Source organism: Sturnus vulgaris, chromosome 4 (genome assembly GCF_052056855.1).
Source record: "Sturnus vulgaris isolate bStuVul1 chromosome 4, bStuVul1.hap1, whole genome shotgun sequence".
Lineage (NCBI taxonomy): Eukaryota > Metazoa > Chordata > Aves > Passeriformes > Sturnidae > Sturnus > Sturnus vulgaris.
The window spans coordinates 44,205,881-44,213,147 of record NC_142246.1 but is presented as its reverse complement, the minus strand read 5'-3'; positions in this window follow the sequence as shown (position 1 = coordinate 44,213,147).

The following is a 7,267-nucleotide window of genomic DNA, read 5'->3' as shown; positions in this document are numbered from 1 at the left end:
CAAGGACCTATTCGTCACAGCAGAGGCAGCAGAACACAAGATGGCCGACGAGAAGGGGCAGTGTAGAACTCTGTCTGTCTGTGTCTCTACTCAGTGTAGAACGTCTCTGTCCTGGCACATTTTCGTGTGCGATACTTCCCTCCGGGTCTTCGGTCCTTGCGAAGCTCTATGTACTGTGAGCGCTGCTACTTGCAGCTCAGAAAGACCGTGGAGCTAGCGGCGAATTCGGAGAGCGCTGAGCACGTAGTCAAGAAGCGAGACGTGTCCCTGCAACGCGGTGCTAATAGCAGCTTCCTCGCGGCGGGGGCGAGCTCCGGCCACAAGACATTCTCGTCCTGGCAACGGATCTCTGTGAAGGGCGTAGGCGAGAAGCTTTCGTTTTCCATTCGAACTGCGAGAGAGGCAGACTGTTGCACGGAGCTCTGAGAACAAAGGTGCACGCCCTAGGCGGGCTTGGGCAGAAGCAGCGTTCTCTAGCTCTTGGCTGCGGGCGCACTTCTGGCTGCGTGGCGCCCCTGCAGCGGCTTCTGGCCGCCGGCAAGTGAAATCGGCGCCACGCTTGGGCGAGGGCTAGGGCGAGGGCGGTGAACAAAGCGGCACAAGTCCCCTGCTTGTGTGCACCACGTTACAGGCTACTAGGTGAGGAAGGTGGTTGACTCTCGCTTGCCTTCCCAAGTGCCCTTAGCAGTCGGAAGGAGCAAGCTGAAGCACTGCTGCTTGTGCTGCTCCTTTGTTCCCTTGCAGCCCGCTGTGGAAACATTGTCGGTCATTTTTAGTGGATTATTTATTTTCTTATTGCGAATTTTTGAGTATTTTTTAGCTTTTAGGCTGAATTTTTTCCCTGCTTTCCCCCCTTTTTTAAACCAAGAATTCTAGGAATTTTGGAAAGTCTGGAGTGTTTCAGTGGAAGTTTTTGGTGTCTGGTGACTGATTTTAGTACTTTTTTGTCTTTATTTCCTTTGCTTGCACATCTTCTGGTGCTGTGATGAAAATTGTAGACACTGAAATATCAGTTCTGCAAATGCTTCTCTCCTGGCACCTTTCTCTGAGTGCAGCCAGCTAAGAGTTTTGGCCTCTGAGAAACAGAAAGTGACCACGAAAAGTAGAGCAGCAGAAAACCTGTGGAAAAGTATCTGCAGATGACTACGCAGAAAGAAGAGCGGCAGACCTGAATATAAGGTTTTCAAAGAGTGCTGGAAGAGCAGATAGCAGCACCAGCAGCTAGGGTTGCACTTCTTTCTTCTGACTGCTAACGAGAATTCAAAAGGCAAGGGCATAGAAAGCAAGGTTCCCTTGCAGCCTAGGCCCTGTGTGCACAAGCAGAGAAGTCTAGGGTTTGTTCATTTGATGGTAATACATTCCCAAGGCAAAAAACAATGAGTGCAATGGCAGAAGGAGGGCACTTGATAGCTTAGCTGCCAACATTGTATTATGTGCGAGAAGGAAAAGACTGATAACCTCCGGGAAATGAAAGCGCGATACAAGTACAGTGCTTGTGTGCACAACTTTACAGGCAACAAGAGGAAGATGACTGCCTCTCATTTGCCTTCCGTAGTGCCGTTAGCAGTCGGAAGGACCAAGTTCCACCACAGCTGCTTGTGCTGCTCCTTGGTTCTCTTCCAGATCTCCATGGAAACATTTGCAGTCACCTCCAGGCTTCGAGTTGCAGAGAACACCGTGGTAAATGCCACAGAGAAGGGAAACACAGGCTGCAGTGAGGAGCTGGAGCTGGCTTACGTGCAAGAAGAAGAAGGTGAAGCTCAGCACTGGCTCTTCATTCTGGCCCCCTTTTCCCTGGTAGCAACTCCTGGAAGTCCGCAACAGAGCTGCGAGAATGAAAAATGGAGGGCAGAGAGACACAGTGTGGTGTGCTCACTTGTAGGGCTGCTGACAGGAAGGGGTACTTTAAGAACGCCTTCTGCTTCATTGCCTCCTTCTCGGTTAGCTCAAGGTGCATGCTCTGCACCACACTGAAAGCGTGAGCAAGCACATTACCCCAGGTTTTGCCATGGCCTGCTGTGCAACACGTTTCTGCTATTTTTCCAAGCAGCAAGAGCAGTGAGATGTAAAAGTGATTTCGAAGGTCTTTTGCGGCCTTTCGTCTGCTATGGGCTGCACTACGCTCTCAAGCCTGCTACTCCGCGGGTTCGTTCTTTGCCATCTACGCTCCGGACAGAGGTGAGGTCCAGCGAGGAGGCTCAGCTTTGTGGCACTTCTGTGCACGCCTTTGCCTCAGCTCTACGTGCTAGCACACCACTCTCTGGTGCTCCGGGTCCAAAGTCCCTAGTGAGCTCGCACTCAGTGCAGTGCTCTAGGAGAGGTGCTTGCTCATCTTTCAAGCAAGGATTTGCTCACAGCAGCACAACCGGGCCGACGAGAAGGGGGAATGAGGAACATATCTTTGTCCTGGCATGTTGTCTTGGTTTGAAAGACAGGTATTTGCTAAAGGAAAGGCAAGAACCCCTTTCCTGAGATGGAGAGTGCAACCCCCGCCCTTCCAATTATTATAGTTTGAAATCAGAAGCTTTTAGGCAGAAGATATGGGGATAGGAATAACAGTTCTTTACTAATATATCTAACAAGGCAAACAGCAGAAACAACAACAGCTATAAAAATTGACAACAAAACAGAACAGTATAGCTCAGTTCCAGTCCCTTTTGGCCACAGGCTCCTTGTGCTCAGTTATCAGTGGTGGGGGCAGGGCAGGTTCTGCACAGTTGAAGAGGGCTGGGTGATGTTGGCGGCAGAAGCCTGGGTATGAGAGGGATGGAGGGGCTACTCCCTCCTCACGGTGTTGGTCATGGTGCTCGGCAGAGTGCCTGGAGGTAGTAGGATGAGGCGGGAAAGCAGCACTGCGATGTCCGACGGCAGGGAACGTGGCTCCCAGCCTTTGGATTGTGGGGAGGACGCTAGGTAGGAGCCCTGGCCATCTTCCTTCGACTCCATGAGTGAGCGAGAGAGCGAGAGAGAGCCAAGGCCCCTGTCCCACCTTTCCTTTCCATTCCCCCTGTTCCCCACCCCGCTGTGAGAGAAAATTATTGCTACAGAAGTGTAGCCACAAATACTTAGCATAACAATGGGAAAAATTCCACAGAAAGAAAAGGGAACAATTCAACCCCTAACAAGGGAGTACAGCACTTTTTAGTTGCTGTTGGGTACTGGTGATCATATGCACCTGGTTTAGCTGTGCTATTCAATCCATTACAAAAAGTTACCTGAGAAAAGACTAGTTTTGAATGGGGGTCAGAAAAGCAGACTTCTTTTGATAAAATGGAAGCACCCATTCAGGAACACAGTAAGTTGCGTATAATGGATCTGGGACCAGTAACTACAGGCTACCCTGCAAAGGGATATGGCCCTGTGGAGCTTTGGCAGCTCCAAGATGATCAAAGGTGACCATTAGGCTTTTGGTCTTTCCACCTAACAGATACACAGAGTAGATACACAGCAAAGGCCTTTGTTGGCTGTGTATTGGACTCTCCTTAATACTGTAGCCCTAACTGTGGGTTAGGAAGTGGTGGTACACAAGATGTGTCAGTAGTCACCTGGGCTTTAGCTCCGGTAGCCACTCACAAAATAGGGCATGCACAGGAGGCAACTACAGTAAAAACCAAGTGGTACATACAGGAAAGAGCAAAAACAGGGGTCAAAGGAGCCCTGTTGAGCTCATGAGCCAAGGACACACAGAGCCTAATCAGGGAAGACATACACAATTATCAAATGGGCTGGTGGGGACAACCCTATGACCAGCTAACAGACATTCAGAAACAAACTGCATGGATTACTGATGGCAGTGCAGGGATTCAATGTGGCAAGCCAACTGGGAGAGCTGCAGCAATCAATCCAGCTACACAAACATTACTGGTAGTTGAGGGGGAAGGAGGTAGCAGTCAGTTCACTAAATTAATGACAGCTTGGCAAGCCACTGATGTGACGCTGCCCCATGCTATTTGTTATCTGTATGCAGGTTCCTGGGCAGTAGCACAGGGGCTTGTAAATTGGCTAAGTAAATGGCATGCACAAAAACTGTTTGGGGAAAGAACTACTGGGTTCAGATATGGGATCTCTTACAAGAATGAGGATTCCATGTTGATGCTCACACTGCAGAAGAAGAAGAAACAAAAAGGTGGAATGTGCAAGTTGGCGCATATAGGAAGGCTGGATACTGATCCACATCAAGCAGACATGCAGATGTTAGCTAAATGGGCACATGAGACCGCTGGTCATGTGTGGGTCATGATGCCAGAGTTGCTTGGGCCAAGAAATGAGGCATACATAGCCAGGCTGATGTAGCTAACACCATTTTTAGTACACCTGATGTATGTCTCACACTTGCAGGACAAAGGGGTATGGGTACCACCAGTGGGACAAATCAAGAGAGGTAAAGGGCCTGTAGATGTATGGCTCTCTTCCCAAATATAGGCAACAGTGCTATGTTTGCATTGCAATTGATAACTTTTTGGTACTAGAGTAGCTGTCCCAAGTAGGTATAGCAGCAGCTATACAACAATACACAGTTTAGACACTGTTGAACTGTACTATGGGACACCTGTAGAAATGCAATCAGATAAAGGATCACATTTCAAAAACCAGCAGGTAAAAGCTTGGGCAGAGGACTGGGGAATAAATTGGTTTAGGCATTTGCCATACCATCCACGATGGGCTGGCCTTGTTGAGTGTCTAAACGGAATGCTTAAAAAACAATTACGGCACCTGGGAGACAACTCATATAAAAAATGGGTTGACCATTTTCTTGAGGCAATATGGATATCAAATAACCATGTTGTGGCTGAAATACAAACCCCCTTGGTATGTATGAAGGGCCCAAGTATTAGGTTCCTTGTCACATCAGTAACGTACTTGAATGGTCAAACATACCAAGCCCAAGTAGAAAGTGGGTATCTCTCTGTTACACAGAAAACTACACTCACATTCCACCCAGAAGAAGGGCAATGGGTGAAAACAGACCTTGTGATTAGAACATCAGAGGACCAACAAGTATTTTTATATTTTGCTTTTTACTCCAGCTTTAGTAGCAAGTGTACTTGTAGTATTAAATCCTGTACATCCACACCCTAAGGAGCCCTTAATTTTGGCCATTCAAAACACTCCTTCTTCTACTCGTATGCTCCCTAGTAGAACTCCAGGATAAATTTTCTTTTGGGTTATGCCTTCCATATCCATTCAAGGTCCTACACAGTTCTACTTTTCAGGTGCCAAGCTATAGTGTCAACACTCCATGGAAGCTGGTCCTATTGCCACTGAGGTGATGGCAGCAGAAACAAACCAGGCAGTTACTAGCACTGCTCCAGGAGAACAGTACTGGTGTTGAGTACCTGCTCAATAATTATGTTGGTGGGGAGCAGGAGAAGGGTGGGACATCTTCTGGTCTTTTGTTTATGTTTTAACAGGATACTTCCAACTCATACCACCTTGGAACAAAATGTCTGTGTGACCCCTGCTAAGGCAACTGGATAAACTACCTTATGCCTTAGCACTGCCACGCCTCAGAAACCATTCACAAGGTATCTGGTCAACATCCCTCTCACTGCTCATGAACTGCAACAGTTAAGTAACAGCACCCCTGCTTCTGTGGCTTGTCTGGCTACTGGAGTTTGGCAACTATTGTCTCACCTCGGGAAATCCTCTGCTTTACCCCCACAGGAGTTGCAAATTTCAGGCATCTTGAATGCAGATAGCTGTACTACCTTTAAATTTGTCAGCACAAGGAATAGCCCCATAGCTTTGGTGGGTTAATGCGACTTCACCGTGGTATCAAAATGCTTCACACTGGTGTAATTCAACTGCAGCATAACTAACCCTGACTTACAGTACATATATGTAACTCCCACTGGGTATCTATCTTCTCAGTCTGCAGAGTCTGAGCACAGGCCAGAGTGCCAATGGCAGTTAAAGGTGGTCCATGTACTTTGGGAAAATGAACCCTCTTATCTATAAATATAACACTTGCAGTATTGATCCAAAACCCCCAAACTTACCACCGTCACACTAGCAGCATACATGCTTTTTACCCCTGACTGCAGGGACTGTTGAGTTCTGAAACACTGCTAAGATAATCACTGCCCTTCATTAGCTCACAGGGTTGAAAGACCACAAGCCGTAACAAGCCTGAATAAACTTGGCTGTTGGTTAGCAAAGCTAAGTAGTGCTAGCATAACTTTATCTGTCTTGTTAATTGATGCAGACAGTATTAGACACACTATGCTTCAAAATTGAGCAGTAATTGAATTTTTGCTTTTAGCACATGGACATGGATGAGAACATTTTGACAGGTTATGTTGTAGGAACTTAAGTGACCATTCCTGCTCTGCCCATGCACAGCTACAGAAATTACAGACACTTACTCAACAGCTTGTAGAAGACACTGGTTGGAATTACTTTTAATGAATGGACATGGGGTTGGAATTAGTTCAAAAAGATATTTTGTGCCTTAGGTATTATTATTATATATTAATTATGTATTATTTCTTGTATTCCTTATTTAATATAATTAATCTGATCTTTAAGAGATAGCATGTTGTATCATATTGTTGTTCATATGGTTGAATATTGACATGCTCCAACTATGCACCATGTGGTGGCATGTGTCAGGGACTGAAGTTGTGCCTAAGGCCCTGCTGTATTTGGGCTGCTGTTGTGCATGTTGACAAGATAATGAAGAACAATGAAGAAGACCTTATTGTTTAATTGGTGGGAACTAAACCCTTAAGAGAAACAAGATGTTGTTCAACTGATAGGAGGTTAACCTGTGGAGGACGAACAACACATAATGGAACTGTTGTTATCATAAGCCATTGCGGCCCCATCTCATGCAGTGGCCATGCATGAGATGACACTTTAAAGGAAAAAATTCCACTCCAGAGGAGGAGATATAAGGCTTGGTTCTGGGCTGGAGGGGGTGATGAGCACATGATGCACACCACTTCAATCCAGGGGATTCCCTAAAGGTCAACAGCCTACTCCAACTCCAACAGCCTACTCCAACTGCCCCTCCTGCCTGAGCCCCATGCTCCATCTTCTTCTGTTCAGCGGCTTTTCATGAATCAAGTGTCGATATGTATTATATGCTACAGCAACTAATAAAATCAAACTTGCTCTGCAATCACAATTGTATCTTAAGAGTTTTTTGCATATAGGTGTCTTCCAAAACATGTAACAGTGCCTCATGTGCTCCTGAAACACTGAGGGTATGTGAAGGCCTTGAGAGTATTAGGAGAAGTCAGGGCAAGGCAACCCTAGGAAACGC